Below are 26085 nucleotides of genomic sequence, written 5' to 3'. Positions count from 1 at the left end.
AGACCCAAAGCCTTGGTTACCTTGGCAACTCACACAACGGTCCCTTATTAGCAGCAGCAAAATGATCTTGTGCAGAATAAGCGGCACTGAATCCATAATAGGATTACAGCAGTCCCTTCCTTTCTCTACTCCTTCTTCTCCTTTTCATCCGAATTCCATGATTAATATATAATCCTTTGCAGAGGGGTGGGGCTTTTCCGCATCCCAAATTGAAGGTGGGAGGGAAATTATGTTGGATTTTCCTGAACTAGTCTTGAAGCTTATTAATGCCATGGTAGTCTTGCCCACATGAGAGCCTGCCAAACAAACAAATTAATTAATTAATATTTTTTAGACCAAGAGATTGTTTGCAAATGAAAGTTCCTGGAGGATCTGATGCAAATCCTTGGCAATTTTAATAGACCACTTGAGTTTTGAGTTGACCCTCTCTATTCACTCCTACTTGTCTGGGAAACCAACAACAACCTGTTTGTGTGAGATCACAGAACCAGTGAGTATGAGCTCAGCTACAAGAACTAACAGGGTTATTTAAACAGCCTTATTTCACTATCTTATTCTAACAGCCCTACACAGGGGGTTTTTCTGGCTAGTGAAGCCACTTACTCATGATCAAAAAAAGAGAGAGGAAGAGCATTCCTAAAAAAAGAAAAAGGACAAGGGCACAAATCTGCATAAAAATTGCACATTCTAATTGATATGTATCTATGCAAATTTAGCAAGGAGATAGATAATTTCCACAGAAATACATTTCTCCATAGCAGGGAAGGTTGGTCAGGTGACCTACCTGCCTGCTAAGTCAGCTGTTCAGGTGTGAACAGCTGGTGGACAACTTCAAGGCCTCTCCTGCCCTCCATTCTGGTGGTTCTTTATCTTTAAACTGGGCTTGGACCCAACAGCTCTTCAAACAAAGGACTCCTTAATGTAAAGGTAGGGTTGCCATACGTCCATTTCCTGGACATATCTGGAGAAGCCAGTTGTCAGCAGCATCTGGGTGGGAATTGGCCAAATGTCCGGGGAAATCTGGACATATGGCAGCCTACATTGGCAGTGCCGATTTTGCCTTAAAATAGCTCCGACAACCCTTCAAACAGAAGACAGTCCTCTAAAAGAGGGCACATGGCCACTCTATTTCTGGCACAGGTCTCTTAAAAATGCATCAACAAGTAATTATAGTCTGCTTACTGCCATTTCATGCAAACAGCATCTTCACAAACTGGCACCCCAGACAATCGTGGCTGCTTATGTAACACAACAAAAGGCAATGAAGTCACATTACAAATCCAATTAAACAGCATTTTAACAAGAGGTGAGGAAATACAGAATGCACAAAAGCAACCTGTTGTGTGTGTTGTTGTTGTTTTAAAAAAAAGTTCTAAGAAGTTTTATAAAGGTATGGGGCGAGCCATTTATGGAAGGGCCTGAACACAAAGGAGGCCCGAATACCCACCAAATTAAGGCAAGATGGTGGGATTCCACAAGTACTTTTCTATAGGCTTTGTGCATTCCATAGGCAGCAGTCATGGCTTCTTCCTTCAGTTGTGCTTTTCCAGCTAGTTCCCCATTTCCTGATCTAGTTCTAAATATTCTGAAAGGAAAGAGTAGGGGAATAGAGTAGAAAATCTTGGTTCAGTATTCGCATGAACTACCAAAATTCACATGAACTACCAAATTAGCTCTGAGCTGCTTTCCCAGTGGTGGGTAATATTAGTAATCTCTTAAATAACCAAAGTGAACTGGGTGGACACCATGCAAGAACATCCTCAAGGAAGGTTGGGTACTGTTATGTACTGAGCCAAATCCTAGAACAATAGGATCCAGAATCCAGCAGTCTGATTGGTCCACAGGAGCCACCCAATCCAGCTTCAGGTGGAAGTGAATCAGCAACCTGATTGGCCTACAGGAGCAGCCCGGAATTAGCCAATCACATGGGGCCCATTGTGTAAATAATGTATATATAGCTAGACATTTTGGGGAAAGATTCATTCGTTGCTACTAGGAGCTGAAATATTTTAGGTATGCAGGAGCAACAACTGTTTGGGTGAATTGGTCCTCCAATCTGCAGACCAAAATGCAAACTTGCTGAGGATATTTAAAAAGGATGAGGTGCGTGGCCCCACTGGCTCAGGCTTGAAACATATTCTGTTATTTTTCTACAGCTGTGTTCCTTGATTATGAAGCAAAATGGCACTTCCCCTCCTTCACTGGGGTGAGAAGTTCAATTAAAATTCACTGAAGATTGTGAGGTGTGGCAGTTCTTTAGCACTGGGACCCGATAAAAATGGACAGCCAAACAGTGCTACTTTTACGAATATCTAAATTTCATGTGTCCTTTTCTCTGTATAGATCTTCAGTTTGAGGCACAGCTAACAAAAAGGATGCCACTGCAATGTTTCTCAGTTAATGGGGAAGGATGAGGAGAAATCTCTGCTCTCTGATACACACAATTTCTTTTCTTTTTTTTAAGTGTTTGTAAAAAACTGCTAAAGGTGTGCTAAACAGAGAAGAGGAAAAAGACAAAAAGAGAAACAGATGCATGCACATGTTACATTTAAAACACATTCTCTTTCCTAGCCCCTCAGAAAATCCTGGGAACTGTAAGAGCCCTGGTTGCTTCTGACCGTAACTCAAGAAATCCATTATGTGTGAAGAGACTTACCAACTCTTATCTCCGACATGTACAACAGTGAAAAGAAGCACCAGCGCTTCAGCTGTGGAGAGATAAGGTAGCCTGTCTGTGCACATTCCTTCGTGCCATGTGCAGAATTTTGCTTGATGCAAAAATGAAAAAAGTCCAACATGCATGCTTTCTACGGCTTTTAGTGATGTGCCTTTCCGATGGTGTATGCATGGTAATGTTGATACTATGTGAAAGTGCACCATAAGACCAGGAAGAAATGGGACTGCAGCCAAGAGTGAGTAACTACTCGTGTATGTTCTGTTTATATCAGCAGTGTAATGGCAGAAGAGTGAGCTCATGCAAAGATTACCCCTTCCCTTCTATGAACAAGAGGAGGGATTTTGAAAAGCCACAACTGCAATTTTGTGCTTTCAACAGTCACACAAGTAGACCACGTGGGGATCATTACTTGCCGGACTTGGCCAGCTGCAGAAACATCTGCACCTTCTATGACATCTGTAGTCATTACACACAGAGGAAGACAGATAATGAACATCTATAATGCTAAGGAGTTGCATTTTTGCTATTAGCTAAAAAAATAACCTCAGTGCGCCAGCCTCCATGGGCATCAGGCTGGTATATCTAGAGGGCAAGGAAGAGATTAAAGTGCCTCAGGGAGAATGAAATTCAGGTTAGAAGGACAAACATGCAGCTGTCTCCAGGCAGTCATGTACTCAAATATGGCTGCAATTTATTAGCACCTTATCCTCCTCCGTGCCCTTGCATCTCAGACCATCATCACACAGTTTGCTGCTGCTTATTTGAGAGGCCAAAAACAGCAGGTTCTATTCTGAGGGAAGCTGGAAGTACATGACCAGAGCAGTAGCCCAAGGCAGAGTAAAAGCAGCAGGAAAGGATAAAAAATGAGGAATGAGATGCATAGACAGAACTGAACGAGGCAGGCATGGGGACACACACATAGCATAAATCCAAGGTAGTTAGCAGGCAAAAAGAACAGAAGTGCGCCTGCAAAGCTAAAGCCCTGCTCTTCATTTTAGATTCCAATTTCTGCAACATTCCTATTCATTCCCCACTGCTACTGAATGGGTTATTCTCCTCTCTGCACAATCAAATGTACCTGCACTCTCACTTATTTTTCCAATATGAAGGAAGCAGAAGAAACAGCTGCAGTGTTAACTCATGCATCAAAACCAAGGAGGACTCCATTGCTCAAGTGATTGCCTTGGATGTATTCTGGCTCCTTTGATCAATGTGGGCCAGAAGTGTTGATTGGCCACCAGAATTGTTCAGCCAAAAGGACACACAGCCAGAGAAGAGATGTTGTGCGGAAGCAGCTCTAGCGTTCCTATGGAAAGCTCTCTTATCAATATTGAAAATCACACATCTTCCCCTTATTCCTCAAGTCACTCCAGATATTGATAAAAAAAGTCACCAAGAGTGAATTTGTATTACCCCCCAGGCATTTGGAGCACACAGATTCTGCGGTTCTATGCAAAATTCAGCAGAGAAGCACAAGATAAGATAAAGATAGGGTGTGCTCACCATGGCAACACAATTAATTTTGGGTTTGTGTTACATCCCTGCTATTTTTTTAGCCTCAGTTCTTAGGGTATTTTATTGCCTTAAATCCTGGCCAATGAACACATCCGCATTTCTGAGTGAGTGCTGTGGGCACCACACCATTTGGTCACTTCTCTTTCTACTCTCCCAGTTCAACCCACCCTCCAACACAGAGGAGGAAAGAAAGAGTGTGAACACAAATTTTGGTTTTCTAAGGTACCTGGATAAGTGTTGGATTCAGTAGAATTAATCTGAGTCTAGAAAAGCATATCAAACAAGAAGAGGAAGGGGGAAAGACTATTATTCTTCCAACTCCCTATTCCAGCTCTTTATATTATCCAAGGGAGACAAGGGTAATCACCACCATCACCTCATAACCAAGGAAGCATTGAGCGACTTTGAAATGTCTTGGGCACCATGAAAACTTCAATGTCATCATTGCACCCACAGGTGCCAACATTGCCTGGACACAGAGTTTTAAAGCCTGGATCTTTGCCTAGAAAAATGCCACAAAAGGCAGCCTGGATAAGCCCAAAGTTGGGATCCTAATAAAAAGAACTACAGAGAAATGTCTTTAGAAACTACCAGCTAGGAACGTCAAGCAGAACAGGGGACCAGATTTTAGCATCCTACAGGCACAAAGCAAGAGCTTAAATTCTGAAGAGGGAGCACCAAAAACCATTTAAATATTTAAATATGATGAACCATATCCATCACTAACATGTCACATAATTGTAAAATAGGTGTGTGTTATGTGTGTGCTAAGCAAAGTAGGGTCTGAAAAGAAATGAATAAAAAGGACTATGGAAACCACTATGCTTTTGTATTTAGCTGTTCAAACAGTTTTAAGTGGTTAGAGTGGCTGCTTGGCTGCTGCTAGCCTTTCACAGTGAAGTCCCTCTGTATTTGAGAATGTCCTCAATGCATGCCCACAGTCTAAATGAAAAGCAGTATGAAGCGGAACTAAGGAAACTTTTCAGCTGATTAAGACAGTCTTAAATGGAGGGTTAGAATTTCTCGTAATAATGAGGTTGGTGTCTACCAGCACTTCTGCCTTATCAAGGACCCAGCAAAACAGGAAATTAAGAAGAAAAGAATTACACATTCATGAGGGACAGGGTCATCAGCATGACTGTCTATACTTCTTCTTAAATATAATAAAAATGTAGGGATGTCATCACGCAGCCCCCAGTGGAGGATCTGTAGTGCCACATCAGAATCCTGGATTTGCATGAAGTCAAAGCACAGTCCTCACTGGAGGAATTGTAGTTCCTCATCACAAACCCCTTGTAGCTTGTAAAAAAAAATAAAAAATTTGAAGGTCTTCCACTGACTTCTATGAAATCAAGAAAAGAGGTTGCAAACCATCAAACAATGAAACCAGGGAGAAGGAAGCAATACTTGCCCCACTACCCAAGATACTGATGATGGTGAGGGTGTGAGATGTGACACATAGATAGCACTCAAATACAACATTCCAGAGTGGACATGTAAGGAGATGTTTGTTCCAGCCAGTTGGAACATCCTGTTTCCTCCTGAGCTGGGACAAACTTCCTCTACATGTGACTAGAGGTGGGTGTGACCTTACCTGCCCAGGTAACAAAAGGGCGAGACAGGCAGCACACACACTCGCTTCTCCATCTTGCTTTTGACATGTGAGCAGCAGTGACTGCCAGTCTGCAGTTACTGGGACTAACTCCCTTATGGGTAGTTCCACATGTATATACTTTGTAACCTAAGACTGTCTTCAGGGATCCACCTATGAACTGGATGTGGCAGTAAACTTCTTTTATACATTTTACACAAGATTGTGTCATGTCTATTCTTTTCAAGGGGGAGATAAGGGGATTACCCAGAATCCTATATTGAGAAGCTTAAACAAGCTTGCAAAAAACTAACCGCTGTGTGTTTAAAAGGGGAATGTACTCTGCTAAGGAAAGGGATTTGCTAACGCAAGTTAGAAAGGATACTATTAAACAATATATCCTCTCCTGCCTCCCTGAATATTACCACAGAGGGACGATGCACACTGTCTACACTGCAAAGGTTTTGCCATTTGCTCTATATACAGTGGAGGGTTACAAACACCTCGGGTTACAGATTCTGCTAACCCGGAAGGTTAAGAACTTTACCTCAGGATGAGAACAGAAATCGTGTGCCAGCGGCATGGCAGCAGCGGGAGGCCCCAATAGCTAAAGTGGTACCTCAGGTTAAGAACGCTTTCAGGTTAAGAACGGACCTCCGGAACAAATTAAGTTCGTAACCAGAGTACCACTGTAACTCAATGAGGGACCACAGACTTTCCAGGGGAGAAAATAAGTCGTCTGGAATTGAAGACAGGATAGCAGGGAGTTCTAGCTATTGAGCCTAGAGTCTAGGGTAGGTGAAGGATTTTGCCTCCACCTCAATTATTTTCTCATGCGCAGGCAGAGAGTGGTGCTGGTAGTTAACAGGAACTCTCTGCCCTTTCCTACTCCTACATCAAATTTGACAGGATGAGTTGGAGGTCTGTCATCAGAGCACTAATTTATTTTAAAGGTGCTGTGGGGAGAGGGAAGGGAATTGAACTGGGGCCATAGAGCCATGAGTGGGGAAAGTAAAATGTTTTCCCCTCCATTGTTCTCCTGATCTAGCAGCCCCACCCGCCCCCCACTTTTTGTCCATTTGGAAAACATGCATCTATATTTTTTTCATTGAAGAGGCAGATAGCAGGTGGGAGATTAGATCAGGAAAACAGTTAAATCTGCTTTCCCCACAACACCATGGTTCCAATCCAGTTCACACACTCTCTTCTGAAAGAAATTAAGACAGACAGAATATCTGGTTAAGGCTCTCCAATGTCTCATCTAGTTTGGCTCCGAGAACATGACTTAAAGACACTGACAGTATCCTTTACATAATCAGTGATTTTACACACTTCAGAGGAAAAGGGAAATATAACTCCGAGGAACAGCATATAGCAGTTCTTCATCAATAAAAATATATACGTATCAACTGCAGCTATAAGGGGACTTTTAAAAAACCCCAATTAATTAATACTCGGAATCCGTTGGACCAAGAAGTTGAAGCCTTTTCCCAGCACTCAAAAGGCAACTGTGTGCTACACCTCCTTTGAAAGAAATATCCTCAAAGTGAGTAACAGAGAAGTTCAGAAATGAATATTTAATATACACATACCTGCCTGACAGGTGTGTATTACTCCTAACCACCAGTTTATCTAATTTTGTCCTGTAGGGAACCACATCATAAGGAGCGGGCTCTCATCAGGAAACCACTGTGAAGAAGACAAACACCACAAAAAGTAGCATCTAGAATGTGCTAGAACTGAAGACTTTGGTGGGGGACAAGAATCAGCAGTGATGGAGGGATTTCAAGAACTAAGATCGTTCTTCCTTTTTCTAATTAACTGGAACCATGTTTTTCAAGTGAATTTCTCTTGCCTGCCCACTAGAAATAGACAAGTCCACAGTTACATTCCCTTCATAATTCAATATAAAAAATATAGCTTTGTGCCCAAGAAGTCAGGATGTTTCACATACAAGAGTTCAGAGTATGCAGCCAGAACTTTCATTATGCTACACCTCTCTACCCTCAAATTATTAAGCAAACCTTTAACTCATTAAACAAGGAACACACTGCCATTCATCTTTCCCTCCAGGCAATAATGCCAACTTCTCAGCAATAATGCCAACTTCTCAGCCACTTCTTGCCATCCCAAACAGTTAGTATTTTTGACACTGCCCTTCAGCAGCCAGTTCCAGAGAAGTCAGCTCCTTTGTAGAAGCATCTGAGGAATAGATGTGATGCTGGAAGCCTACAAATTCAATTTTTTTTTCAAATGCCATGCCAGCAGGCAAAGATTACTTATAGGCATGATGCATTTCCAGTAAGGGCTGCAAGATCTCTTTTTGACTCAGTTGGTTGCATACAGCAATCAATGCAGCAATGATGTGTATTACAAACTTAGTAGGCTTTAAGAAAGTCCACATTTATTTCACTTTCGAAAATCTGAACATTTTCAGAAAAGCTCCAAGTCCCAGCATCTATAAATATGAGAATCATATTAAACCAAGCAAAGCATAAAACTGCACCTGAATGCTGTGCAGGTTCTTGTGTCATCTGCCTACACAAACAAAATGGCAGTTGAATCATTATGGGAATGGAGCTGGGAGGAAAACACACCTGCATTTGGGCTCCATTTCCCCCTTTATTTTTTATTGGGCTGTCACCATCTCTGAACCTCAAGGTTGTTATGAGGATAGTATGGGAGGAAGTCCATGTGCATGGATTTGAGGAAGGGAAGTACGGCATTAATGAAACTAATAAAATACAGTCCCAAGTTTGGGTATCTGGGCAGTTCTACCGAATCATCTGGATTTCTGGGATGAACCAGCTAAGAGTGACATGACGTTTGTCTGGCTTAAGAGGGGCAACAGGTGGAAGAAGTTCTGTAGAACCTGGAAAGCTTACAAGTTGCTTTGAAAAATGCAAAGCACATGTGGCGTTTTAAGAATTTTGGGCCATTCCACCAATTTTTCAAATATAGTGGCACTAGTGACTAAGTCCACCACAGAATGATAAACCCACAAAACTGATTTTACAGTAGAAGAGGCAGAGGATGTGGAAGAACAGGAGGGAAATGGTACAGTTGGAGCTGCCAGGGATGTTAACCCTGCAATCCAAGAATGTAGTCCTGGCATGGAAGAATTAGAAAGAGGAATTTAATTTGTATGTGGAGATTGAAAAAGCAGATAAAGAGGAAGCAGTGAAAATTAAACTGGAGAAGGATAAGTAGAATATTGTGTACAGACATCCCACACATTCAGTGTAGCCTGACTGTGATAATGGCCTGTTTGACGTTCACTGCAACCCAGAAATAATGGAAGAGAGGAGATAAATACTTTTTCCATCCAAAAATCAAGGAACAGGAGACAGTATTGATTGAGAACTGCATCAGCTTAAAGACACTATCAGTCAGTTGCAATTTTAGAGATATTGAAGATTCACTGATAAGGGACCAGACAGTTTGGGATTCAGGACATATGATGATCTAGAGTGGTTGTGGGGGGGATTTATTTGACTTAGCAACATGCAGAACAAATGAAATATCCCAAGACAGTCAAGAAGTCAAACACCAAAAGTGAAGGCAGTGGAATCTCTGCAAACAATTCAAGAAAAGGGAGAGAAAGGAATCAGAAACAAACAACAGAGGACTCCTTAAGGTGATGCAAATATTACTTGGTGAAAATATGAGGAAAACAAAAGAAGAAGTACCAGCTGATTACAGAGGAGGGAGTACTACTGCAATTCAAACAACATTTAACTATTTTGCATCCACAATGTTTATCAAAAATGAGGAGTGTGGAGAGATGAAGTGAAGACTATGTACACGCTACAGTGGTACCTCGGTTTAAGAACAGTCTGGTTTAAGAACAATTTGGTTTACAAACTCTGCAAAACTGGAAATAGTGTCTTGGTTTGAGAACTTTACCTCGGGGTCTAAGAACAGAATCTGAACAGTGGAAGGGCCTCATTAGGAAAAGCGCGCCTTAGTTTTAAGAACGGTTTTGGTTTAAGAATGGACTTCTGGAACGGATTAAGTTTGTAAACCGAGGTACCACTGTATAAATATTTGGCAGATAAAATGGTAAACACAGTGCAGATATTTTTTAAGGTCCAAAACCAAATTTAGCCATGCTGTTGTGGGTCAAAAACCATGTCATTTCAATCTGACTGTGCTGACATTAGCAACATCTTCCCCGAATGCCTTGTGAACCTGGAACATTCCATTGGAAGAAACTAACCAGCTATTAGCCATGTTAAAGCCAGTGGCAAAATACAAACGCAAAACACATAGGCATTGTGACCCCAGAATCATACTCCGTGGATATAGCCATGGACTCAAGAGGTGGTGGTGTTGAAGTGGAAAGGGCGTTGCACTCAACTCTGACCCAAAAATGATCCCAGTTCCCTAGATACAACATATCATGAGCCCATTTTGCCACCACCTCTGCAGCCTGAGGTTACATAATGCCACCCAAGTTTGAGAACTCCATCACAGGAGCCACCGTCTCCTCTGCACCTTTTGGAGACAGAGTCCCTTTAAAAAGACAAGGCTCCTTTATTTTAACCAGAAAAGGCTTTTAACAGTAGTGACTGGGTTAACCAACCACTGAGCTGAAATCCTATTTAGGTCTAAGTTTGGGGTTGTTGGTTGCTGAGGCAACATTTTAACCTGCTTGTACGAGTCTCCAGCCAAAGTCCATGCGGAACTATCCAAGGTGCTAACTGAAACAAACTTTCCTTTGTCTTCCTAAAACCTTTGTGTTGCCCTACCAGAACCAGAAGTTCACCCTGCTTTGGGTCTACCATGACAGAACCTGAATTCCATGGCTTCATAAACCATTTGTTTAGCAGGGCAGACAAACCAGTTGGCGACATTTATTAGCCCAAAGCAAAGGTATAGATTAAAATGCCATGTGCAGAAATACAGATAATAGCTCCTCAACAATCTGAGATGTTGGGTTCTTATTCAATACTTGGGGGGGGGGGGGAGACAGGCATATGGTCTTGTGGCTGACCTGAACCAGTGTTTGGTACAGTAACATAGTGCTTCCCAACCTTCCCCCCCCCATCCTAGTTTCCTTCCTGTGCCCTGCCCCCTGGTGCAAAAAGATATTGTCATCTGGAGGAGCCCTTGCTGTCAAGATAATAATAATAATAATAATAATAATAATAATAATAATAATAATAATAATAATTTATTATTTATACCCCACCCATCTGGCTTAGTTTCCCCACCCACTCTGGGCGGCTCCCAATCAAGTGTTAAAAACAATACAGTATTAAATATTAAAAACTTTCCTAAACAGGGCTGCCTTCAGATGTCTTTTAAAAATAAGATACAGTAGCTGCTTATTTCCTTGACCACACCCTTACCTGGGAATAAGACCCACTGAACTCAGTAAGATTTTCTACTGAGTAGACACTGGTGGCAGCAACAAGCAGCTCCAGCTCATCCAGCCCTACCTATTGTCACCCGAATACCACATTTACTTAACCTGGGGGTTCTGAATTGTGGGCTCTAATGGTCAAAATGGAAGCCTCAGAGATCACCCTCTCCTACTGGAAACAAAACAAGACTGCTCCAAGAAAACACACGTGGCAAAAAGGAGCACTAGGCCCTGATGTGCTACCCCCTTGCCCCCTTGTGATTGGCCAAGCAGATAGCCAATCAGGATTTTTTTTATAAAAAAAAACTTTTTTCTTCACTTCTCACTTCCCTCTGTGGCCCCCTAGCCTTATCCTGTGGCCCCTTAGAATATCTTGGGGGCCCACAAGGGGCCATATGGCCCCTGTTGGGAAATACTGCAGTAATAGACCGGATGGAAGTGCTGGGAAAATGCTAATGGCTCCTGCAAATAGAGCTCAGGAAACAGGGCCTATATAAGATGCATTTAGTGCCAGTTTGTATATATTTAAGTCTGTCTGTCAGTTGGGGAGAAAGGGAATGAGAGTTCCAGGAAACATGGAACATTTCAATACAAGACATTGGTTGTGTCTTGGAAGTTTAATAGGTCAGGCTATTCACTGGGCATCTGAAAGTCATGTGGAAATTTCATCTGGCCAAATCAAAATCATATCCAAATAGGGTTTTCCAATCTCACTCTGGTATTTAAGGTTAGAGGCCACAGACCAAGGAAGCTCTGTTGAATCTGTACTTAAGTGTAAAGTGGCTTGAAAAGTAGAGTCCCTTTAAGACTTTTTTTTTATAGGGAGGCTTCTTAACCAACCCAACAAACTTGACACATCACCAGCTTCAGACTTGCAACTGTTGTGTGTCAAACCATCTTACCAACTATCTTGTTGGGAAATTCAACGGCCTGCAGACAGGCCAGAGCTATTGTTTCTCTGCAAGATTAAAAATGCATAATCTGTATATGTACTAGCAACAGCTTGCATGAAAAAGACACAATCATAGGGAAAAGCACACCAAAGAGACCAGGCTTTTTCTTTATCTCTTTCCTGTGTGATATACAGACACAGTCACAAGCTCTACATGATAGTCATAAGACAGATTAATATACTAGCAGTCCTTGAGCTGTAGAATGAAGCCTGAGAGAGATAACGGATTCATATGCACAATGATAAGCGTATCACCCCACTCCTTGCACGGATCTTCAAATGCTTTCTTAGAATAATCATCAACCAGGTAGTATCTTAGATCAGGGAGCTGCAACAAAATCAAGACTGAAAACATGCAGTCATATAGACAGCAGAGATTTTATATTCTCACACCGAAGTTAAGGCTGGTTTAGATTCAAGCAATTACGTACATTTGTTGCAACTAATAGCTCAGTGAACGTGTAATAATTTTTTGGCATTAAAGGATCTCTATTTTTTTTATAACTGCACATGTTTAAGAGCGGTGTAGAAATAATACAGTATGTAGACAGTGCAAATTTTATCTCTTGCATGTTCTCTTGCTTGAGAATTCCCAGTTCCATGTGTTCCTGAGACTTACCAAGGAAGCAGGCAGTGTCCAGGAAGTCAACAGGTGAAAGACTGGTCGGAATAGGGGGCAGACAAGAACAGGACCTTGGATAGCTCCAAGGGGGCCCTGAAGCTCTCTCCTCATAAGGCAGCTATGGGAGCATGTTGTCTCAGCAGGAACTGAACCTCTATGAAGGAACTGGCTGCATGGTTTTAAAGTCCTCACCTCACTTTGTAGTCTTTGACTTCTGCACGGCTGAGAAGATGGAGCATAAGATTCTTGCAGTGCCTCTAAGTCAGATGATGGTGGCAGGACTGTACTCTGACTGAGAGGGCACCAAATAAGCGACTAATGGGTTGCTATCCAAGGAATCCATCTGAACCTCATACTTAAGAGTCCTCCACTATGTAGTGGGCCATGGGATCACGGCAAAGGAAATACATGTTCAGAAACATGCACTAAAATCTTTCTTGGGCTGTACAGTATATCATTTTGGAGTGCAGGTGGGGGGAGACATGTAGAAATCTACCATATCAGAGAAAACTAAGCCAGAACCTTTCTACCTGGCAGATCCATTTTCCACTAAGAGGGAGTTTTGATGTAAGGGATTGTGGGTTTGGGGTTTTTAAAAAATGCTATTATTCCCAGCAGCCTGAAGGGGTGCAACGCAATATCAGTTCAACTATCCAGCAATATTTCTGAGTGTGTCATTTGGCTACAGACTTACAGTATGTGGTACCTATTTCAGTTTGTGTGCAAATGAAGGACAAAAATAAGCAGCGAAAGACTTTGATATGAGATCCTGGGGGATGGAACTATGGTATTGCATCAGGAAAGGAGGTTACTGGGGCTCTACAAGAAAATGAAGCTCAACCATAGTGTTTCTGTTACTGGCTATAGTGAGATAATACCGTTACAGTCCTGACAACTACTGTATTGATGGTCCTCCCAACCCTGCTCCCTAAATAGAATCTGAGCAAGGTACTTAAATGAATAACACACCCTTTGCTGTCAGCATAGCAGTTCCACAGCAGCTATAAGAATGTGTTGTCCATCTCTTTTTAAAATAGTGGAACGGAATGTTCAATTCACACTCTTTGTCCCCGTTAGCAGCCTCACATGTCCCCATCACCGCACTCCACCAGCATCCATGCATCTGCAGTAGGGAACTTGCTGTACCCATGGAAGTTCCCCAGGCAATTCAAATCCCCAATCATGCAGGGTTCTAAGTCACATGGGGAGCCTCCACAAGTACATTAGGTTCCCTGTTACAGGCGCTTGCCCTCCAACAAGTGGAACATCGCTGGGGCTGAGGAACAGGGATGTAATGTAGGGGACAGATCTAGTTACTGTATTCTCCCTCTCCCCCTTGTTGAATGATAAGAATGCCTCAACTGGGGTATTGCTCCCAAGCAATCCATGGGCTAGGTGAAAAAAATAGAAAAGAAAAAGAAATAAGCACAATGGGGCATGGCATCATACTCCACAATGGCAGGATGTACCAAAGCAAAATGCCTGCTTGAGCATGCACACATCTCACCACAGCAAAGGTACCCCAATGGAAATCAACCACACAAGTAAATCTGTCTTCTCAGATCAGAGTTCAGGCTCCTTGGGTTTCTTCATCTCTCCTGCAACAGCTGTACATTCGGCGCAGACTTCCTGGGAGTTCCCCCAGGCTGACAGGGCGACTGTCAAATTAGTTCCTTTGTAGCTGCACTTTTTCTTTCCCTTGCTGACACGCTAACACCTTGGAGGTGAAACTAAGTGTACTGTACAAATTGGGAAACCTAAAAAACAACAAAGGACTTCAATCATAGGACTTGTAGTCAGGCTCAAATTATAGGAGATCTGACAGGCTCGGTTTCTATTCTTCAGGCTTGCTGCACTGTTGGTTTATTCAAAGATCCTGAAGACAGAGGCGGCCTTCTCCCTCCCTTCTCTTTTACCAACTTCACATGGTCTGCTAATAAATTGCTACCCTCTGCCATACCAAGAAGAAAAGATGCTGGAATCCAGGAAACAGAGAAATGCTGAACCTTAAAGCCAGACTCGAAGGGGCATTAGTTAATGCAGAATCATACTCCGAACAAAAGAGGAGCTTTATCTAAATAAGCACATTATAACTGAAATACCTTTATCACTAGGATGACTGAACTTGCAAACAAGCCAATACTATAGGCATGTATAGGACCAGGAGAGCTTGAATCCTGGGAAGACAAAGGCCTTATGGGTGGTTGGTCCCAAAGTCTCAGCCATGGACCAGTCATCTGTTCTGGATGGGGTTGCACTCCCTCTGAAGGAGCAGGTCTAGGAGTGATCATTAATCTATCTCTAGAGGACCAAGCAACCACTGTAGCTAGGAGTGGGTTCCACCAGCTCTGGCTGGTACATCAGCAACAACCATTCCCGAACCATCATGGACAGAATATAATGGTCGACACCATTTGCTACTGGGCAAGGTTCAAGGTTCATGTGTTCATTCACAAAGCCCTAAACAACATGGACTTTAAAGCGCCCTAAGGACCACCTGAATCCTAATATTCCACCAGGATCACTGAGATCCTGTGATGGGGCAGCAAGCATCAGTGCCTTCTTTTAGACGTCACTTAGAAACGCCGCTTATTTAGAGGTGCTTTGAAATGTGCATTTTCTTTTACCCAACTAGTGTTTGTGGAGGGTTTTTTTAAATTGATGTTTTTATTGTTGCAATTTCTGTTTGTGCACACCACCTTGTACTTTTACAAAAGGGTAGATTATAAGCAAGCAAACAAACAGAAATTCTATGAGGACAGAATGATAGCACAGATAAAGAAGCTATGTGGGTCTAGTTTTATGAGGAACAGACGGCATGCGGGCAAGGATAGCAGAACTCTCCTTCACCTGTGGTTTACCTTCCTGAAACCTGCTCCCCAAGGTGATTTTTCTCTGATATCGTAACTGTGCCTGGCTAGTTTGAAATCACCACTGTGGCTAGAAAATAACTGCTCCTATTAAGAGTCAGTGGATCAAGTCCCCATGAGAATTTCTTAGGCTTTTTTGGCCAAAGTCAGACCCACCTGTCCTCAACTTGACATTATATTTAATGTCAGGTGTGGGGAAAATTAAGGCAGGGCTTGGAGAAAAGGAGATTTTCACAGCGCAATCCTCGGATTGCCAATGCTTTGTGTACTGTTTTGCCTACTGGGCTACAGTAGATTTCAAACTATACAGGCATTTTGACCTTCACCTTTTCCAGAAATGTTGCAAACAGATGTTCAGCAGGAAAATAAGGTTCAGGGCACTAGAAGGAATGCTGAACTACCCAAGAGGTGAAGGTGAAATATGAAGTATGAATTAAAATGGGCTTCCACTACAATAGTTCGGTATTTATCATTGTCTCAGTAGGATCACTGATGCACAGAATGCTGCATCTCCCTCTTAACCTTTGGTAGAACAGGTCTGACAACAGTTCAGAAACAAAACAAAATGCAGTTATTGGGTTTTAAACATGTGAGATTGACTGTGAGCTATGAAGCACACAAGGCACTGAGATGGGTGTCTAAGACCTGGTCTGTCTCTCTTCCCTTGTTTGTTTTCCTTGTGTGTGTGTGTGTGTGTTGTAGGACATTGCTAAGTGTCAAATGCTTAAAAAACAAAACAGAACAGGTAAAAAATTAGTGTGGGCTAACATAGATTGGAAAGAGGTAATAAAAGAGAGGGGAAATAATTTGTGGCCCGTCTCTAGTGAGATAAAGTCTCTCCCTTTGCAAAGGCAGGCTTCTGTTTGAAGCAATACAGAGCAGAGAATAGGGGTGGCCAACCCCTAGGCTCAGGGGTCAGATAATGCCCCCCCCACGCTAATTTAAATTCCACTCAAAACCCCTTTTGGCAGTGGTACAATAAAAGGTGAAGTGGGCAGCAGCACTGGGTTCAGCAGAGATATTTAAGCCTCTCCATCAACCCAGCACTCTGATAGGGGTGCAAATCATCCTCTCCCCTTAGGTAAAATAATAATAATATTAATAAGCCACCAATGATGTAGAAGATATTAAGAAAGAGTACCTATTCTTTTATTTCTTTCTCTCTCTCTCTCTTTAATGAAGGGAAGGGAATAATCTCGGGGTTTACCTTTCATCTTTCTTGTTCTTGCTCAGTTGGAAGTATATCCTGTTCCAAGTGCATTTAGAGCTAAATATCCACAACCAAATATCTGAATACGTAATCCCAAGAAAAGGTTTGATTGGGAATTGTAGTGATCATGTTCCAACCCAGAGAGACAGGTTTTGTAAAAAGGAGGAAGATTACAGTATTGTCTTAGTTATGTGTTCCTTTCCCCCCAGGAAAAAAAATGATCACAATCATTATCCATAACAGGGAGCTGGGGGTGGGCGGAGGGAAAGATGTGAACTAAGGCATGCCCCTGACCCAACTCTTGCAATAATAAAATGTAAGGCACTTGGCATTACAGAGTAGAAATTGCCCATAAAAATTTACAAGCCACACACTCAAGAGAGAAAAATCTATCGCCCCTGAGGCATGTGCATGCATTTTATCTTCATCCATGCCACTGACCCATTTACAGCTCTCCTCAAAGACATGGATTTCCCTTATGCTACTAGTGTGATATTTATTTTCCCTGACAAGACTGCAGTTACTGCTACACACACACACACACACACAGAGAGAGAGAGAGAGAGAGAGAGAGAGAGAGAGAGAGAGAGTAGGAACCTGCCTCCTGCTCTGGATAGATGCACGAACCCCATTCAAAAACAAGTGTTTTCCCAGGTCAAATTTCATCTGAGCTGCAACAGCATCTTCAGACGAGCATTCCCAACACAGGATCAAAGTGTCAGAACCGAGGCAGATCTGACAAGGATCTTCAGATCACTTTAAAAATGGAAAGTGCCCATGTTTAAGGACTATCCTCTAGTTTACCCACAGAGAAAAAGTTGTACCAATAAGAGGCACCATACTTTACACAGTCCTTGTGTTCTATGCCACATGATCATCAAGCAGGTGGATACGTGCATTTATTTTTACTTTGTTATTTTTTAAAATAATTGTATACTGCCCTTCATTTGAAGATCACAGGGTGGTTCACAACATAAAAATACAAAATGAGAACCCAAAATACATAATAAAACCAACCCACAAACACATTTGTTTTCCTTGTTTTCCTTTTAATTTTGTTTTTAAGTTGTAATCATTCAACTTGTTTTTATTATTGCTTGTAAGCCACTCTGAGCCCGGCCTTGGCTGGGGAAGGCGGGGTATAAATACAAATTATTATTATTATTATTATTTAGAAGGGCACAGAATGTTAATCAGTCAAAGGCCCGGTTATAGAGAAATGTTTTTGCCTGGCACTTAAAGATATGTAATGAAGGTGCCAGATGAACCTCGCTAGGGAGAACACCCTACAAACAGGGAGCTAATAATAAATAATAATAATAATAATAATAATAATAATAATAATAATAATAATAATTTATTATTTATACCCCACCCATCTGGCTGGGCTTCCCCAGCCACTCTGGGTGACTTCCAAAAAAATATTAAAATACTGTAATACATCAAACATCAAAAGCTTCCCTAAACAGGGCTGCCCTGCAGGCTACTGCAGAAAAGGTCCGTTCTTGTGCTGCCACCCTCCAGACTGCTCATGGAGGAGGCACACAAAGAAGGGCTTTAGATTATGACTGCAGGTTCTGGGTCAGTTCATAAAGGGAGTATTGGTTATTGAAGTATTGTGGTCCTCAGCCATTTAAGGCTTTATAGGTCAAAACCAGCTCTTTAAATTGGGCCTGGAAACTAATTGGCAGCCAGGGCAGTCAAGTCAGGATCAGTGTAATATGCTCAAACTATTTTGCCCTGGTGAGCATCCTGGCTACCGAATTGTGCTCCAGCAACCCTATGTCACAGAACACACTAGCATGATTCCACACATTATAAAGCTACTTGCCGTGTGTAAGCAAGTGTTATTATGGTGTCAAATTATTTACAGTAAACATAAAAAGCATGGAAAACTCTTCAAATCACCAGTAGCTGGAAATGTGTGCTGGTAAGGGGAGAGAAATCATTTCTTCAACTAGTTTATCTTGGAAATGCTTTCTGTGCACATCTGTCCGAGTGCATGAACTTGTACATGTCTGTTTGCTTGATTGTTATCACCTCAAAACGTCGTTCCTACTTATTACAATATATCCTGATCTACCTTCACTCTATTCTGTATGCGTCAAAATTTTGTTTACTACAATCAATTGTAAAAAACAGCTCCAGCAGCTACTAATATGGAAGACCGCTATGATGTGTCATCAACAGACATGCACTACTGTGGCAGAAAGGTAAAAAGACCCCTGGATGGTTAATACCAGTGAAAGGCGACTATGGGGTTGCGGCGCTCATCTCGCTTTCAGGCCAAGGGAGCTGGCATTTGTCCACAGACAGTTTTCCAGATCATATGGCCAGCATGACTAAACCGCTACTGGAACATAGAGGACAGCGACGAGTGCCAGACCACATGGAAACACCATTTACCTTCCCGCGGCAGCGGTACCTATTTATCTACTTGCACTGGTGTGCTTTCGAACTGCTAGGTTGGCCGGAGCTGGGAGAGAGCAACAGAGCTCACTCCGTCGCAGGGATTTGAACTGCCGACCTTCCAATCATCAAGCCCAAAAGGCTCAGTGGTTTAGACCACAGGGCCACCCATGTCCCTACAGTTTGAAAGTATGTCAGTGCAAGTACCGGTAAATAGGTACCACTGTGATCCACCCTGGTTGCATTTGGCCTCTTCCCACATGTATCTCTTAACTTATCTAAGATGCCAAACTGCAAGCAACTCAGTTTGGAGATCCAGTAGAGCTTGAAGCTGCTTGCAGGGGAGCCAACCAGGGTAGATTCTTTGTGGTTTTTGAAAGCAAACACCTTTTAAGCACTAGCGGAGGAGGCAACAAGTAAACTACAAGATGGTACTTTTAAAAGAGTATTTGGAAAAAACGATAGAAAGACCACAGTCACTTTTTTTATTGGCAATCTTCCATTTAAAGAAGCAAAAGTGAAGGGTTTGATGAAAGACAATTAAATGGTTATAGAAAACTCACCCAGTCTCCAGCTGCTGTTGGACTATTTTATCTCCGTTCAAGCACTGTTCAGACACTAGAAGGAGAAAAATGAGAGTGAGAAATGGGAGGAGAAAATGTAATCCTGCCTTTGCAAAGAACAGAATTGTGTCTCCTGCAAAAGTTGTGACTGTTAATATGCCTCTCATTTCTTCATAAGATCTGGGATTGCCTCTGTTATCTGAACATTGCAAAGCAGTGATGGGAAACCTCTGGTCTGTGGGCTTAATTAGCCCCTCTAGGTTTCTCTCCATTTGGCCCATGAGGTCATTTTGGCCAAGTCACACCTGACATCATATACGATGTCAGGTGTGCAACAAATGAAAGAGGTTTCTGGCCAGGTGGAAAAGGTTTTCGGGCTAATCAGAAACCCCTGCAAAGCCTGCATAAAACCCAGGCCTTGCATATAGCTGTGTGTGGCACTTCGAAGCCCCAGCCTTTCAGGCTTCCAAATGCCCTTGCAGCTCTAGGAAAGCACTATCGTCAGGTCTTCAGAGCGACAAGCAGGACTCTGTGCAAACAATGACCATCAGGGTTTGCATGGAGCCAAGTGCAGCCTTTGAAGCAAATCATCTGACATCATTGTGGCATCAGGTGATTGACAGGAAGGCAGCCTCACTCACATGCGATGGGGGAGACAAGGATCTGGTCCAATGGCCAGAGCCAGTTCCCTACCCCTGCTGCAAACTGTAAGCAACTCCATGCAATATGTGGCAATTATGTATTTACCATAGAGACTCCTGAATTTCTAGCAGTAAATCTGAAGAGTCTGAATAATAAATTTATCAAACATCCAGGTACATACATTGGAAAGCCATGAGCCAATCCCATCTCCCAAGCACATAATTACTTAAGGAATTACACCTGTCATTCACCCTTCAGACATTTGTTACATGAAACCCTGATGAAACCAGTATACCCACAATAATGCTATAACTATGTCCTGAACAATTGTGTATTTACTACAACCAAGCAAATTCCCTTGTGGGGTATAAAGATGCATGTTTTCACTGACAAAAATGAATGAAACAACAACATTTTCTTCAGTCAGCGAACCGCTGTGCATTCAAACTTATTTATGAAAGTAATACAAGTATGTATTTACTAGATCCAATCTTGAGGAAACAATCCACTGCTCAGGAAATGAAATGGATACTTTTTCTGGCCTGCACAAGGAATTATTAAACACATTCTAATTTTAGAGCCATCTGTTCTGTGTGCCATTATCTTCTCATTATATACATTAACTTCACCACTGCTGCTCCAGCAGAGACACCAAAGTTCTGGAAGGCAACATTTGGCCTGCGGAGTTCATTACAGACCCAGATGTGAAAGCCACAAAGGTTTGGTCTTGGACCTTGAAGGATAGCTTAGAAGTCAACCCTTACGTCTACAGCCTGCGTAAGTTTAACAACAACTTGATTGAAACAATGTAAATAGCATCCTACAATGGCCTGCTTCTCACATTAGTGAGCTTCTTGCAGAAGGAAAGAAGAGCATTTGAACAAGAGCAAGGAAGAAAAACTGCCCCCTTTAGGCAGGCTGCACATCTTCATTCTGTCTGTGAAAAGACTCGATGGTACATACAGCTCTAAAAGAGCCACTGTTCTAAGCCTGCAACTTAGGTGGGGGGTTACATTCCAGGGACTGGCAATATCATGTCTAGTCAAAACACATCAGGTGCAATGGCGGGTGGGATTGCCAAAGCCTTTTTTTCCTGAACACCTGCTCCCTTTTTAATTTTGTCAAGTGCATCAAGCTGAATGCACCCTAGTTAAATGTGCACAAATTGTGGCTTACTGTTTTTACAAACAACCAGGGCAGTGTAGATTTTCCACCAAGAAGTCTTTAGCCTTAAAGGTTAAATTGATATGACCTCATGGATATAATGCTTTGTTAAAGGAGAAAAGCTTGCTTTCATCTTTTCATCCTCCCGAAGTGCAACCATGACCTGTACACCTTTCTCTGCATATTTCCTGCATATCTCCTCCCATTCACAGGGAATCATTTAATCAGTGCAAATTCATGCAAAGCTAGAAAGAACCCTATTTGGGTCAAAAGAGTGTATTTTTGTTCTAGCTGTGGAATCCAAGGCTATTTAAGCTGAGATTTCTGTGGCCCACCCAAATGAGGGAGAGGTTTTGGTTTCAACCCAAACTAAGAGGAACAATTATTAATTGATTGATTAGATTAGTCTTCATTTGCCACACCAACTCAAAGTGACATACAATGCTTTAAGCAAGCTTACATTAAAATCAGCATTGAAAAAATCTAAAAGGCAATTCTATTTTAAAATGAACAGCATACATTAAAACATCCCACTCATGCAAAAAGGCTATAGATATTCAAAAGCCAAAGGCCTGATAAAAAAAGGAATGAGGGAGCCACCACAGTAAAGGCCTGTTCTTGTGTTCTCACCCACCAGATCCCCCTTGGAGGGAGGCCTCAGATTACCATCACAAAATCCTGGGTCAGTTAATTTAGGGAGAGGAAGTCTTTGGGGTATTGGTGTCCTGAGTCACATAGAAGAGAAGAAGAAGAGTCTGGATTTGATATCCCGCTTTATCACTCCCCTAAGGAGTCTCAAAGTGGCTAACATTCTCCTTTCCCTTCCTCCCCCACAACAAACACTCTGTGAGGTGAGTGGGGCTGAGAGACTTCAAAGAAGTGTGACTGGCCCAAGGTCACCCAGCAGCTGCATGTGGAGGAGTGGGGAAGCGAACCAAGACTACAGTGGTACCTCTGGTTGCAGACGGGATCCATTCCGAAGGGCCATTCGCAACATGAAAAAAGTGCAACCCGCAGTGGTGCGTCTGTGCACAGGCGGGTTGCGATTCGCCACTTCTGCGCATGCGCGTGACATCATTTTGCGGCGAAACCCAGAACTAACCCTTTCCGGTACATCTGGGTCGCCGCAGGACGTAACCTGAAAGAACGTAACATGAAGTGGACGTAACATGAGGCATGACTGTACCGTTCTTAACCACTACACCACACTGGCTCAATACCAGACTGTGAATTGGGTCTGTAACCAAATTGGTACCAGGTGCAGTTGGGCTGCGCCGCATATAATGCATTGAAGTAAGCTAGTCTAGAGGTTACCAAAGCGTAAACAAAAGAGGTTAGGCTACCCCTCTCTAGTGGCTGGGCCACTAACCCAAGTTGATGGAAGCTTCTCTGTGCCACTGAGGTTCCAGAAATACCCCAAGCTATGTACTTGCTCCTTCAGAGGCAGTGTAACCTCAGGCTACTGCTTCCAAAATGCCACACAAGACAGAACTGCAGTTCTTTGGGTGGCATCTTCTCTGTCAGGGGTGACTAACCACTTTCAGCCTGAGGGCTGTATTCACCCTTGGCCAACACTCCTGTGGGCACATGCCGGCAGTGGGTGTGGCCACTCCTCGCTCTACTACACTGCACAGTCACACAACCTTCCTCCCCCCTCAGCTGATCCAGGTTGAGAATGGTAGCTATCATTCCTTCTTCATCATCAAATGATCGAGCTCATGACCAGGGTGGGGGCAATTTGCATCCCTGTCAGGGAACAGGGCAGGGCAGACATTCGTACTCCTCTCCAACTACTGCAGTGATAGGTTTGCTGCTACCAGAGTCCGTATATCTCTGGAAGACCAGAAATATTTGCTTGGGGGCTGGATGAGGTCCCCTATCTGAGGTTAGCTATGAATCAAGAATTCTGTCGCAGGAGCTGTACCAGTATACTGTATCTGCACCTATTTTATAAACCGTACACGCCTGCAGGAGAATAAATACATACCTAACCTTATTATCTGCTGGCTACTACACAATACCTTATTAGCATGATATTTAATTCAAGTGGCTACATCTTTCCAGTCAATTAGAGACACTTTTGAATTACAAAAGGCAGTGCAGTGTAGTCTGAGCCCTCAACAAGTCAAAATCCTGCACTACAGTAACACAAAAATCTGCAAAATTCATTCTGCAACCCTTCCACATACTGTATATTCATTTGCTCTGCATAATTTATTCTACTTTTGCTAATCTTAAAAAAACAACCCAAAATATTTATGTTCCTAACACTTTGGCACTGGAAATCTTATTCAGTCTCACCTTGGGCTTCTGAAATTGCGCTAGCCTTGGCCTGCACACACTGAAGTTTATTTTGTAGCCATAGAGCAAATATGGCAAACTGCGGCCCCGCAGATGTTGCTGAACTAGAACTCCCATCACCCTCAGCAAGCATGGTCAAGGATTATGGGAACTGAAGTTCAGCAACCTTCAGAGGGCCAAAGGTTCCCTAGCACCCCTGACCATTAGGTCCAGTCGTGACCGACGCCAGGGTTGCGACACTCATCTCACTTTATTGGCCGAGGGAGCTGGAGTACATGTGGCCAGCATGACTAAGCCGTTACTGGTGAACCAGAGCAGCGCACGGAAACGCCGTTTACCTTTCCACTGCAGCGGTACCTATTTATCTACTTGCACGTTGATGTGCTTTCGAACTGCTAGGTTGGCAGGAGCAGGGACCGAGCAACGGGAGCTCACCCCATCACAGGGATTCGAACCGCCGACCTTCTGATCAGCAAGTCCTAGGCTCTGTGGTTTAACCCACAGCGCCACCCGCGTCCCAAAAGGTTCCCTACACCTGCCATAAAAGCTAGAAATTTGCTTTAAACCATGGGCATAGCCAGGATTTATTTGGAGGGGGGCAGGCATTATTTTGGGTGGGGCAAGCATTATGCTTGGGGGGGGCGCAGAACACAATTGGTCAGTTAAATATTTTTACTTATTTACCTGTTTTAGGAGGGCACCTGCCCCCCTCCAGCCCCCTGGCTACTCCCATGCTTGAAACTAAAACGATTCTCAGAATGCACAAAATTCTGCATGTGCACAGACTCTTAAAACTCCACCCCACCTATAAATGCCAGTTGGTTAAAACAGCAAGCAACAGAGAAAGAAATAACAAACAAAGCCAAGAACAGACAAGAGCAAAGGGGCAGGGGCAGTGCAAGTAATAATCTGATCAATGGCAAAGCAAGCCATTCTTGATATTCCAGTTCTTCACCTCTGGAAGCAAAGCCTGCCAACTGTTTTCTAAATAAACATAGCAACATACACTGCAAGGACAAATCCTCAAAATACACTTGTAACAACATTTCTTTAACACAACAGCAGCTGCAGATTAATGCAGACACAGCAGTCCATCTATAGGACCTTAATAAAAGTTCAGGAAGTGGCAATGGCAAGTTAAACAGGTAGTATCTTGGAGAAAACACGTTCCTTCTTGTGAAACCTCTTTCTGGGGTTTGGTTTTGCTTTGTTGCTGTTCTCATTTTACTATGATATCTTCAATCCTATTATATGATTATTGTGACATTTTTTATTTAACTCGCAATAAATGGCTTCCAAGTGGAAATCCACACGATCAAGTCTTGGCTGTAATTGTGGCCAGCAGTTTTACGCACAGGCAAAAACAAGAACTCTTGCCATTGAAACGACTACAATTCAGCCATCGTGTCACCTTCCACCTGACCCTTTTTGACTCCGTATTCCTCATGAGCATCTCAGTTTCAACAAACCTCTTAACAACAAAGGAGGATGGGGCGAAAGGCACATGGCAAAATTACATCACGGTATTCTGCTAATGATGACCTTGAACAACACTGCCTCCAGCAAAGTTGTACTAGCACTCATACAGTGAAACTCAAATATACACAGTAATATTAATGAAACCACTCGTCAAGGTGCCGTATTTTTTGCTCTATAAGACTCACTTTTTCCCTCCTAAAAAGTAAGGGGAAATGTGTGTGCGTCTTATGGAGCGAATGCAGGCTGCACAGCTATCCCAGAAGCCAGAACAGCAAGAGTGATTGCTGCTTTCACTGCGCAGTGATCCCTCTTGCTGTTCTGGCTTCTGAGATTCAGAATATTTTTTTTTCTTGTTTTCCTCCTCCAAAAACTAGGTGCGTCTTGTGGTCTGGTGCGTCTTATAGAGCGAAAAATACGGTAATTCTTCGTGTTACATATACAACAGCCTAGCTCAAGAGTCGCCAATGTGATGCCCTGATGATGACAGGACCTTGTCATTTCCAGCACCACTGCACTGGAACGACCTCCTGAGAGAGGCTTGCTTAGCCCCAGCACTGTTAAAGTTTTGTCATTGGCTAAGAAGCAATACAGTGGTACCTTGGGTTAAAATCATGCTCCAGCAGCAGGAGGCCCCATTAGCTAAACTGGTGCTTCAGGTTAAGAACAGTTTCAGGTTAAGAATGGACCTCCGGAACTAATTAAGTACTTAACCCAAGGTACCA

General features: G+C 42.8%; 1 protein-coding gene across 8 annotated transcripts in view; it reads right to left on the bottom strand.

The window, feature by feature from the left end:
- Positions 1 to 26085, bottom strand: part of EPB41L1 (erythrocyte membrane protein band 4.1 like 1) — a 168448-nt gene that overhangs the window by 123100 nt on the left and 19263 nt on the right. For all 8 annotated transcript variants that reach the window (XM_081916591.1, XM_081916589.1, XM_081916592.1 and 5 more), the window contains exon 2: positions 19778 to 19832. The gene's annotated coding sequence lies outside the window, so the exon portion shown is untranslated. The remainder of the gene's footprint in view (positions 1 to 19777; positions 19833 to 26085) is intronic.

This window comes from Podarcis melisellensis (assembly GCF_964234715.1).
Source record: "Podarcis melisellensis genome assembly, chromosome: 6".
In the NCBI taxonomy this organism is placed as follows: domain Eukaryota; kingdom Metazoa; phylum Chordata; class Lepidosauria; order Squamata; family Lacertidae; genus Podarcis; species Podarcis melisellensis.
This window is presented reverse-complemented; position numbering and strand designations above follow the sequence as displayed.